Below are 12,986 nucleotides of genomic sequence, written 5' to 3' on the forward strand. Positions count from 1 at the left end.
ACAAAGATCCAATGGCTGATTTTCGATGTGTATGGTTAATTTAGGGTCCTCAGGCTAGATATCAAGTTTTGAGCCGAACGGATGATGGGAATCCTGTGATCATGCATTCTGGCTGACTTTCAAGCCCGTTTAACATGAGTTACTGGATTTCTTTGAATCTTGGGCATGTAAATTCTTCGTTCTTGGTCCCCTGGAGTCCGTCCCTCGCTTGGTGATATATGAGCGTTAAATCCATGCTTTTAGTGCCCTTTTCCAATCCCGACTTCTAAATACACCCTGCATTACAAGCACGATTAAAATAAGGCATTTAAACAGTATCATGCTTGTAAAATAAGGTAAAAAATGGGGTCTAATATGCAATATTTGACCCTCAACATGCAGGAAAGTACCAATCCATTAGATGGTTCATATATATATATATATAGTAGTTTAATTGTGAGCAATGTGGGCCATTTGATTGATGGTTTAGATTTGTGAGAGCAGCGATGATACCCTACCATTGGATGCTCAGACATTTGATAGAGGTTGGATGGTGGAGATTTGGTTTAAAGTGCACTAACATTAGAGGCATGATGGTCCTCATAATAATGGGAAGATAGGAACCGTGTTACTTGGTTAGCACATGTCGGTTGCGCTCCAGACACATATTCTAGTGGGACTCCCATATCTAAAGCATAATTAGCAAAACTCCTTTTTAAACATCATATTTTTGAAAAAAAAAAAAAAAAACTCATATGATTGGTTCGACTTTCAAAACTCCATACATTTCAGAAGATAGGCAAGGAAAGTAAAAAAGAAAAAACTCACTTTTTTAGCAAACCGAATTAAATATGTTTTTTTTTTTGTAAAAAAAAAATGTGTTATTAAAAAAATTCACCTTTGAGGGCAATTTAAAAATAGAGATTGGTAATGGTGGTTGCCATCCATTGATAGAATTGAATAAAAAGTGAAAATTTTAGTGCAGATGAATCATTTATACAAGGATTACCTGAAAAATGAAGGATTTTGGGAGGCAAAGAATGATATTAATACATGTTTTCCTACCTATCTACATCATGAATCATGAAGATAGGAATCTCGCCATTTTATTTGTAGTTTTGTATTTCAATCTTATTTAAATACAATATCTTTATGTGCATCTTTAGCCTTTCTTTCTTATTTTAGTGGAAACCATATTTAACCTGAACCTTTTTTCTCCTATTTTTTGGCATTTCCATTTCTTTGACCAAAGTTTTGACCGTCTCTGTAATGATTGCAACTGAATTAAACGTAAAGATTTCTATGCTTTTCTTTTGTCAAATGACATTTTGCCCTATGGTTATAAAGATGGGAAGCATAATCGTGATAAAGATGATGGGCTACGCATTTTAGTCTCTCAAATTTCAACCTGATAAGGACGTTTAGATTCCATAACAGGTTGGAGTTTTGGACTAATTGGGATTTCTTCTCTTGAGGAAAGGTGCTTCTCATGAGTGTGTTAAATGACAGAAACCCTATGCCCTGAAGCTTTGGACTTATGGGAGTTTGTTCTTTTTGTATGCTGTAAAGGAATTTGTCATGAGTGTGTTCTTTGCCTTGGATGGATGATGCTACACAAATCACCCATCGAATGATCCTAGCCACCAGATTGCTCTTCTACAAATGGATGCTTAATTATTGAAGGTAATGTGTAGCCAAAGGTCCATCAGTGATTGGATGGGTGGATTTTTGGAGGGGATCTCAGTGTGGTTTTAAGTATTGTTTGATAAAACTCAGTATTGTCCAAGTTGTATTTATTTTGGCCTGCAATGAAATAAGTCACCTGACTAGTACATGATTGAAGTTGACCATGCAGGACTGAAATGGATGAGTCAGGGCTACTTGTATTGGTTATGGTCTGCAGGTGAGTTGCACTCCCATCTCCAACCAAAGTACGGATTATGAGATGAATAGGGCTCATGAGATAAATGGTCTGGATCTGAAAGGCGGGGCTCGCCTGTTTGTAACACTAGCCTTAATGAAAAGCCCATGAATTTGCACCTAGCACTGTGTACAGTCTTTAAACTTGAAAAGTTGACCTTATAAGAAAGTTTGTTGAGCGGAGTAACTTGAGGTTTTTTGTGTTTTGCATTCTAATGCTCTCAATAATATTTAATATTTAAAAATGACAATTAGTGTATATTTTGGACAATCAAATTGAGTTTTAGCAACCTTTCTTCTTAAATTTTTTTTTTTCTGAGTTTTGTCGAGTTCTTTTTTTTTTTTTTTTCCCCTTCAGTTTTCAAACAGAAATATGCAATCACTACTAAGGTCCTCATCACCATATCTACCATCCAAGAGGAATAATAAGGTCCTCATCAGGAAACACATGGCTTGTTGACATGCATAATTCCATAAATTTGGGACCATGGTTTGGTGAAACAAACATTTGATTCAATAGACCATACTTCGGATTAAGGCATCTCAAATTTTCAAGATTGGAAAATCTAACCCTTCAATCAATTGTCTAATGGCAGATGATTATGGAGAAAGTTAAGTAATTATTAACATTCAACAGAGAATACGTTAGGACTTATCTAGGATATTTTAGATGCCCTAGTTTGATTATTGCTTGAATGAGTGCGCTCTCAGATTTGAATCTCTTTTGGAAGCTTTGGGTCACTATACTCTTCCATCCTTGATTATGATATCCTTTTTTTCCCTTTTTTTCTTGTGTAGGTGGAACCCTTACAGAACCACCAAGTGTATCATTTGCAAGAAACAAGTCCACCAAGATGCTTGATATTATCATACCTGTGCTTAAACAAAAGGGTAGGCAGTGAAGACACTACAACAAAAAAGGCCTTTGCCAATGATCAAAAGCGCTGGCAATACCTTTGCCGGCGCTCAGCAAGTGCCAACAAAGGGGCGTGTCAGTAAATGCTTTACCGACACTAATCAACCTTTCTCGGTGCTTTTCGGTTGCCATAATTCAATAGCTTTTTACTAGCGCCCGTCCTGATTTTTATCGGTGCATTCTGCTAGCCAGTGGTAATAATTGGAAAACCGTCGGCATAAGTTTATCCAAGCGCCGGTAAAAGTATTTCAAAGCATGGTTTTTAGCGACATTTAATCATGGAAAAACGCCGATTAAAATCGATGCAAGCACCGGAAAAAGTACTCGGAGGGGCTACAAAGATTTGACAAGCCCGAGTTTAAAGTCGTATCATGATAGGTGAAGGGCCATTTAGACCTTTGTGTTGACTGATCTGGATCATGTGTTTGTTGAAGGTTTTGATGGCCTGTACATGGTAGATGATATGTGTAGCAAAACATTATCTAATTACATATTAGTATTACCTTGTAAACGACACTAAATCCACCTTGTCCAAGCTTATTTGCATCTGAGAAGTTATTAGTCGCAACTCTGATTGTACCCAAATCAAATTGCAATGAGTCCACTTCTCCAATATTAGGCCCATCTGTGTAGAGTAGCAAACCAATAGAAATTCTGAATGAGGATCCATAATAGCATTTCTAACAAGAGCAATGCTCTTTATAATAAAAATAAAAATAAAAATAATCAATTGTTGATTTTTCCTGCTACTGAAATTATAGAACAAAAAAAACACCTCCAAAGCTCTTTTGAACTTCAAAAAAAAATAATAAAATAAAATTGCAAGACATGGAACTACCAGAAACTGTAGTCCAGGGCTATCAATGGGTTGGAGTCAGGTCCTATAGTACACATATCCGGCCTAACTGGGTTCGGGTCTTTTCAAGTCCAATTCTAGATCTTGGAGATGTAGAAGAGCATCACACAAGAAAAAGCTATGAAGTGTAAAACAGAGATTCTCTTTAGTTCTGTGTACTAACTAGCCACCCCTTATTTCCTAATGTTACTAACATTACAACTCAATAACACAAATTCCCAGGTTTTCAATTCTTACGAGTGGGATCCATGGCTCAATAACACAAATTTGGTGTAGATAGACCACTCCCCAAAATCTGCATCATCCAAAGACCAAATAAACATCCAGCAATTCATGGTAACAATAACTACAACAGATCTGGCCAACTTGATTAGTTGATTCGGCCAATTTCAAGATAACCCAACAAGGTTTAGAACACCCTAAAAGCTAAACAAATTGCTCATTTTCAACCACAAGGTGAACTTACAAATTCATTGAATTTATATTAGGTAGACATGAATCCAACGATTAAGAAGAAACATACACCAACTGTTTGAAATATCTGTTGACTACTTTGATATGCAGTAAGCTATACATTGGTACTCAGGCCAATTTAGTCATTTTCTTTGCATCCATGTCTCAACAATAATAGTGTCCAATTGTCAAGATGCAAGAGGGTAATAAATATGCATTTGCAAGTAATAGAATATTATGCATGAAGTTTAATCATAGAACAACAGAAATTTGGCAGGTTTCTTCATTTAAAAAAAAAAAAAAACTCATGAACCTTGATCATTCATTAAACTATTATGTTGGTATTGAAGTTTTGTAAGATAGGCTTACCCTTCAAAGCTTCATGGTGGACCCGGCTTCCATAGATTGTATTATAATTCACTAAAATACTCTAGAACTTCTGCAAAATCATCATCATCATAAACGCGCGTGCGCACTCACACACACACACAAACACACACTCTCTCTCTCTAATATTACATGTTGCTAATAAATTATTGATGACACAACAAATTGAAATGAGGTTTTTTTTTCAATGACCCAAACTTTTTATGTGATAAGGCTCTCCTTGGATGGTCCATTCTTGTAAAACTCTCAGATTAAATATCTAACCCTTTGATTATAGAAAAGTTGTGGTAATTATCAATTATCAAAGGGTTGGAATAATCCATTTGAGATCTTTGGTTTGAATCCTAGATGGTCATACTCAAATGCTAAGTCCCGTTGTATCTTCTTCTTCTTCTTCTTCTTTTCATTTCCTCCCAAACCACAAACTCACACACACACCTTCCACATAAGCACTCAGATCCAATGATCTCAATGTTGAAACAGAGTTTGTCTAACTACCATTTAGTCATGGAGCTGAGTATTCTTTGGTTCTGTGAGGACTTGATGTAGGAAAAATACCTCAGTTGTATGCACTATCTAATCAGTGTTTATCTTATATTGCCTCTAATGTCAAAAGGATAAATGGCCTGCCTTCGAGTGGAACGATGAAGAGTAATACGCTACCCTTGGGTTCATATCATCTAGAAGTCTCCTGCATTAAAAAAAAAAAAAAAAAAAGACAGAGAGAGAGGGGCAAAAGAAACATCAATTGTCTATATACAAAGAGAATCTCTATACACAAAACAAAATAAATGACTTATCTTCCTTCTTTTTTTTTTCCAATTGTTTCAATTGTCTCAACTTTCCCAGGAGCAGCCTTGGCATCACGTAGTTGATCTTCAAGGCATTTATCCTCATCCCCACTGCTCGAACTGATCACACCAGCAAGAGTACTACAATGAAATCCCAACAACAGCCTATTAGGAGTATTGAAATCCATAACAAATATAAATCAGTAGTTAAACATACAATGCAATGGCAATACACAAGAAGGAGGTTCACCCACTCCACGACAAAAAGCAAGTATTTGCATTTAATCTGTTTGGATACCAGCAAATAAGTTACTTTTTCTACTTACAATAGTAGATAAGTGACTTATTTCAGATAAATAAGTTTGGTTTATGATTAATTATATAAATAACTTTTTTTACTTAAAAGTACTTAATCACTTCAGTTAATTTTTTTAGCTTTTCTACTTTTCATAAGTTGCTGAAGAGAGACATTAGGAGAGACGAAAGAGAGGAGAAGCTGGTAAATATATTGTTTGCCAAACATGCTTATCTTCTTAATAAGTAGAAACTAAGATAAGCTACTTGTGGAATAAGTAGCTTATCTTAAGCAACTTACAATTCAAACAGGCATGAAGAGTATAAGAAAAAAAATAGAAAAACTGGAGTTGGCACATTACCTGAGACATTCATAATAAGAACTAGAGATAAAAAGAGTTTTGTTGAACTAATAACATGGCCTCTTGACTGAGTACGAGTCAGCTCAGATGGGTCACATCTGAGTTTGACAAGTTGGAAATCCATGACTAATGCGCTATTAGGTGAAGATCACCAATCTGATGCAAACACAAATTTGAATACAAAATCCTTAGGCCCTATTTGGTTGCCACTCGAAATGAGCTCATGTCATTTTTTTTACAACAATAATCGTGTATTAGAGATTGCAATGATTAAAATCTTTGATGACCCATAAGGCCATAAATAAAATAAGATGAACTTATCTTTATGTTGCTAAAAATGGCCTAAATTGGTGGCCATAAATTAGATTTTAAGATCAATTTCAAGCCATGCTACATCAAGTGGCTTGTGATTCTAGATGGTTTGGATCTTGCATGGCTAGGCCTGTCTAAAGGGAACTAACAAGTTAATGCAGGGGCATTTTCACATCGGGCTCGAGTGGAGTCGCCTGTGGGATGCAGAGGCACACTTGGGGTGGGCGGGGCCCACGGGGGAGGTCTCGTGTTCGAGAATCCTCACTGGGGGTGATTAATTCGCATTTCACACCGGGCTCGAGTAGGGTAGCCTGTGGGATGCGGGGACACACTCGGGGTGGGCGGCCTGAGTGAGGCAGTACCCATGTGATTTGGGGCCCACGAGGGGGGTTCAGCCGATGTCCTAACCCATGAGATGTGGGGCCTGGGCTATGAGATAAATGGATTAATTTGCCATACTCCAACAGTTTGAGCTTTTAGAGCAAGCAGTTAATTGTCGTGTATCACAAGTAGAGAAGGACTACGCCAATGGAACAAACAAGAACATAATGACAATAAAGATGCCCAAGAGGAGTAGGCAGTGGTGACAAAATCTAGAAGGGCTCCATGAATATGGACGCTTGAAATGTCTAAGAAAGATATGCACATGTAAGCAATCGCAGTCAAGTTGGATAACCCATAAAAGATGATTTCATTATCTAGAATATCTTTGATCATAAATTAAACAAGGATCAAGAAAAATTAAAGAAAAGATGACATCTTGGTGACAATCTTGGGTATGAGAGTATCCTTTAACTAATGAAATTCACTACTATAGTTAAAAACTAATTAAGAATGCTTCTGGACACTCACCATGGAACATGTGGCTTCGATTGTAGACAACAAAAATCCTTCTGGCTGGGGCTCATCACTCATTGGTGACAATAGTGAAGTCGTCAATGTGACCCCACCTATTGTAGGAAAAAGTATAGTACAGTATCAACAAATAAGCAAGTGGCAAAATCTCTGACATGAGTGGTGAAAACAATTGAAAACTTCTATATTTAATAGGACTGCCAAGATAATAATTTAAAAAATGGTAAGAGTTACATGGCATTTGTGTGATTCATAGATGCAATTTCCATCTTGGTCTCATTTTTATTTTCCTTGGCCAGGAAAATTTGTCCCTGAACAGAAAAATAAGCTTGTAGAATAATCAACTTGCTATTGTGAATGTTCTGAAGATGTCCAATCTATGTATAAAAGAACCTGCAATGATGAGGAAGCAAAAGTTGCAAGCATAATAATAGATTATGCTGTTAAATAATGTTCTTATTGTAATATTCATGGAACATGTGAACTCCCGTTACTAACATTTAACGGAAGATCTCAACAATGCAGGCTATAAGATTAAGAATTGCATAGTATGTACCAGTGTTTTGCAGTAGCATAGTGTGTAGCGTACGCTACATAGCGTAGCATAGCGAAAATGCTATGTAGCATATGCAAGTAGTGTAATTCCATGGTAGGGTAAGCTACAGGGTATGTAGCATAAGCTACAACGCATGTAGCATAGTGTGGATAGCGTAAGCTACCTGAAATCTCATTTTTAAAGTGTTTTTTCTATTTTAGTTTAACACTATTTTAAAATGGTGATGACTTATACCTATGACACATGGGACTACATTAAACTAATTCGGACCATCCAAATTATGGTCCATATCATAGATAGAGCACTTAGATCAATCCGGACCATCCAAATTGTGGTCTATATCATGAATTTGGGTGTTTCAATACATAAAAAAAAAAAAAAGTCACACTTAGAGATTTCTAAGGGTAGAGAGATAGAGAGAGAGAGAGAGAGAGAGAGAGAGATTGCATGGAAATAAGTGGTCGATGATCCAGATTCATAGTCAAGAACTCATAGAAATTATGCATTTTGTAAATTTTATCATATTTTCTATTATTTTAATTAAAAATATTAAGGATTGTGTAGCTTATGCTACGCATTATAGAGGGCCAAACGCCATGCTATATGCTACATGCTATTTTAAACACTAGTATGTACTAACAAAGTGAATTGAAATAATTAGTTCTTGAAGTGGAAGTAACAAAATTGCATGAACATACCATTGCGACTGATGAGGCAATATGAACGTCTCTGCCCAATTCCTATCCACAAGTAGAAATGGAAACCTAAACCAAAAAAAATAAATAAATCGGAAAAGATAAATCTATCTTCCTTGATCTGTTTTTTTCTTTTTAATCTTTTTTATTTATTTAATGCATTTGGAACCTAAAAGCCATTTCCTCCCATTATTGAACAAAACCATTGAATTCAATGCATTATGAGAAGGGAATCCCTGTTGAAATCTGATATGGCCAAATAAGATAGATTTCCAACATAAAACCACAAAATTGCTCATTAAGAACATGAAGAAAAAAAATGCGTCGGTAGTTCCCTTATTTCTTGTAGTGGCCTTGCCTAATGCTACGCTAGTTGGACAAGCCACCTTGTTTTCCTTGAAACGCAATACTATAGTTTCTCATCAATGGACTGAACGTCTATTAAGTACTTGTCCTTACATTCAAATTAGGTTGGTTAAAATGTATCAAGGTTTTTTCATTGTATTAGAGTGGCTAACCTGATGACCAGCTCGAAAGATGTTAAAGTGACAAAGAAAGAGGAAAAGAGAAGGCTATTGTTACCTGATTTCGAATTGTTGCAGGGCATGTTATAGCTAAGCAACCGTTAAAATGACAAGTAAATATCTTTGTCATTTGTACCCAATATCTTTTCTGAATAAAAACCATTATAAAATCAGTAAACATCAAATAACTAATCACATCAAAGGATTGCTATCCCACCAACAACAACCAACATCAGAGGCAAGAGCTTCTTAAGCTATAGCATAAAACCTATTACCCGTGATGTATAGCTACAAATACACTTTTTTCTTAAATATAAATATATATATATATATATATATATATATATATATATTTATATATATATAGGCATAATACTATTAAGTAGAGTAATGTAGAAGGTTTACATACAAACCAATTACTAATTAAGATACTAACCCTAAGGTTTTTCAGATCAATGTCAAAAAGATCCTTGAGACCGGGTCTCTGTACTTTAATAACAACCTCCTCACCCTTCAATCTTGCATGATGCACCTGACCTACATCAATAAGGAAAAAATAAGAAGAAAGTTTTTGCAGTGTCCATATGCTTACTATATAAGGTTGCTGTTAAACAAGAAAAGCCCAATATGGAAATAAATCTGCAGGCTCCACATACACCCTTTGCACATGCAATTTCTATAGCACACTTATCAACCATGGGATAATTGATGATTTATTCAAACGTGTTGTTTGTAGTCAAACAAGGGTCTGTTTGGATGTTCTTCAAAATCAGTACATCAGAATTTAAATGAAATTATCTGGCAGAAGCTAATATCCTGATTAAATTAATAACGAGTTCCACATGTAGCAAAATTTATACTTCATAACTTATTAATTAGTAAGCTAAGTTGTACCTTAGAGCTGGTCAGATGGGCAGCATGCACTCCAAGTAGTTCTAACCTATCATACGTTGACCACCAAAACTGAAATGCGTATGTTGCATTAGACCTTATATGGTCACCAAAAAGTCTACATCATTTTCGGATAAAATGCAACTAACTTGCATAAACAAGACATGTGCCCTGTTTGGGAAGCATTGGATGTTGCAATAAAGTGTTTACATTTGATTTTCCTCATGAGTAAGATGTTGAGTGTGAAATATTACATATTTCTCCCTATTTATACCTTAGTTTTATAAACATGATAGTGCTTAAATAATTTAATTATGCATGTTTTCATGTGCGAGGTGATTTCAAGAGCGCAAGGCAAAATTGATGCAAAAAGGAAGATTTATGCTCAAAAGATTACTAAATGAAGATTCGGAGATTTGGAAATCATTAATAAAGAATTCACATGCTAAAGATCTAAGAAAACCAAGTGAGGAATGAAGAGAATCAAAGATTCGAAGTGAAGAAATGGAAACCTGGATTTGTCCTGAAAATAAATATATTTTTGAAATTGTCCTGAAAAGCATATTCTAAAACTCCGAGTATATTTTGAGAAGCTGCACAGAGTGATAAATTTGAGGTGGTTTAAACCCTTAGTCTATTTTGAGAAACTGCACAGAGTGCATAAATTTGAGGCGGTTTCTAGATTTTTCCAACTCGGTGCAAAAGTTGGAGTTCCACAACTATAAATAGGATTCCCTAGGATGCTCCAAAGCATCTTTTAAGGTTTTGAAAGGTCTCAAGGAGTATAGCACAAGGGTGGAGCAGCCGCCAAAGAGTTTTTCTTCTTCCCTAATTTATTTTTCATGCTTTGTTTAAGAGATTTGGTTTCAATTATGTCTATGGTTGGCTAAACCTCTTGGTTAGAGCAAAGAGGTGAAGCTTGTATTATGTTGGGATGCTTATTTTGCTTTGATTCTTGTTCTCATTGAATATCATTGATTTTTACTTTGATATTAAAGGAATATTTTCAGTTTTATATGATTTGTTATGACTCAAATTACAATAGATGTTGTGATAAGTTTGGATATCTTCTTTTCCTGTTTTGAGATAGTGAGATTGGTAAATCGTATTGTTCACCATAATCTCTTGGGCATGTTAGGGTGATGGAATCCCTTCCAATCTTCACAATTCTCCTCCATTGAGAATTAGGTTAATGAAAAGTTTAAATTTGATTTAAATTGCTTTATCTTCCAATTGGATTGGATAGGACCCCAATTCCAATTGTGGTTATTGAATCAACTAAGGTAACAAACATCTTAATAGCTACAAGTGGATCCTTGGCACCCTAGTTCCCACCTTTAATTAGTAATTTAAACATTATTCACAATTACTCTCTTTTATTCTAGAATTCAGATTTAGATCTTCTTCTAGTTCTAGTTCTATTTCTTTTCAGAATACGTACAAGTTTAGTCCCTGTGGTTTCGACCTCATTCTCATGATTATTACTACATCGCAACCCTACACTTGGTGTTGTGAACAAGTTTTTGGCACCATTGCTGGGGACTACGACTACGTTTTTCTGAAATTAATTGGTATTAAAATTAGGTTAAGATTAAGATTTATTTTTTTGCTATGTTTTTGGGTTAGGATTTTTTTAAAAAAAATTTATTTTTAGAAACTAACATTGTTTTCTGTTTTGTAGGATTCCTAACATAGCAACTCTTATTTGATAATTTTGTTCCAACTCTCTCTCTTTTTTTTTTTTTTTAGATTTCTTATTTATTTTAGTTTTTCTAATTTTCTTTTTAGGTTTAATTATTTAGTTACATCAGGGTTGTGTGTGTTTCATGCCCAAGTGGGTTCGTGAGAACACTCATGTCTCTTAAGTGAAGGAGGATGAGTCGATGGGTTGCCTATCCATCAAAGGATTAGACACCACTTGAGATCCTTTCAATTAATTGAAGTGATGACTGAAAAAAAACCTCAACCACCAGTTGATAAAGTTCAAGATGAAAACGAGGTGCACAATGCACCCCCGCCTCTCACTCTACACGATTATTTACAACCGGCGAGGGTGAGTACACCTTCCTGCATGGTCTTTCCACTTAATGTAGGAAACGTAGATATCAAACCTGGAGTGATACAACTCCTTCCTAAGTTTCATGGACTAGATTCAGAAAGTCCATATTTGCACATCAAGGAGTTTGATGAGATAGTCGTTACATTACACTTTCCAAACGTGTCTGAGGACATAGTGCGTCTTAAATTATTTCCTTTTTCATTGAAAGAGAAGGCTAAGACGTGGATGCACTCCTTAAAGCCAAGATCCATCGGCACATGGGCTGAGATGATCCAGAAATTTATCAAAAAGTTTTTTCCGTTTCATAAAACTAACACTTAAAGGAAGGCAATCATGAACTTTGCCCAAAAAGAGGAAGTGACCTTCTTCCAATGCTGGGAAAGGTTCAAAGATCTCATGAATTCCTATCCACATCATGGCTACGAAGTATGTCGAACAATAAGCTTTTTCTATAACGGATTAACTTCACCAATGCGCCAGTTCGTAGAAATGATGTGTAATGGTGAATTCATGGACAATGAGGCTGATGATGCGTGAGATTACCTTGATCAATTGGCAAAAAACGTGCAATCATGGGACACCTCTCCAAGACTTACTATTTCTAAGCCTACTCAATCTAAGGAAAGGGGAGGAATTTATCTTCTAAAAGAGGAAGATGATGTGATTGCAAGAGTGGCCAATCTCACAAGAAAAGTCGAGGCCATGGAACTTAAGAAGGCAGAACCTATCAAATCTAATAAGGGTGTGGAAGTTGTTTGTGGTATTTGTGCTTGTAACATACATATAACTAAGAATTGTCCAACAATTCATGCTTTTCAAGAGATATTGAATGAGCAATCGAATGCTGTGAACGACTACCAAAGACCATTCAGAGGACCCACCTCAAATACATACAATTCTAGCTGGAGAAACCATCCAAATTTCAGTTGGAGGAATGGACAAACGGCTAACCCAGAAGAGGCCCTTACTCATTTTTTAAATCAGAAGATACCTTAAGAGGATACGGTTCAAAAATTCATGTAAAACCAAGAGCTATTCAACCAGAATACGGTACAAACATTCCAAGATATCAAAATAACAATGAAAATGTTTGCATCGTCCATTCAAAGGATTGAGTCACACCTAGCGAGTGGGGA

The sequence above is a fragment of the Magnolia sinica genome, chromosome 15 (genome assembly GCF_029962835.1).
Source record: "Magnolia sinica isolate HGM2019 chromosome 15, MsV1, whole genome shotgun sequence".
NCBI lineage: Eukaryota > Viridiplantae > Streptophyta > Magnoliopsida > Magnoliales > Magnoliaceae > Magnolia > Magnolia sinica.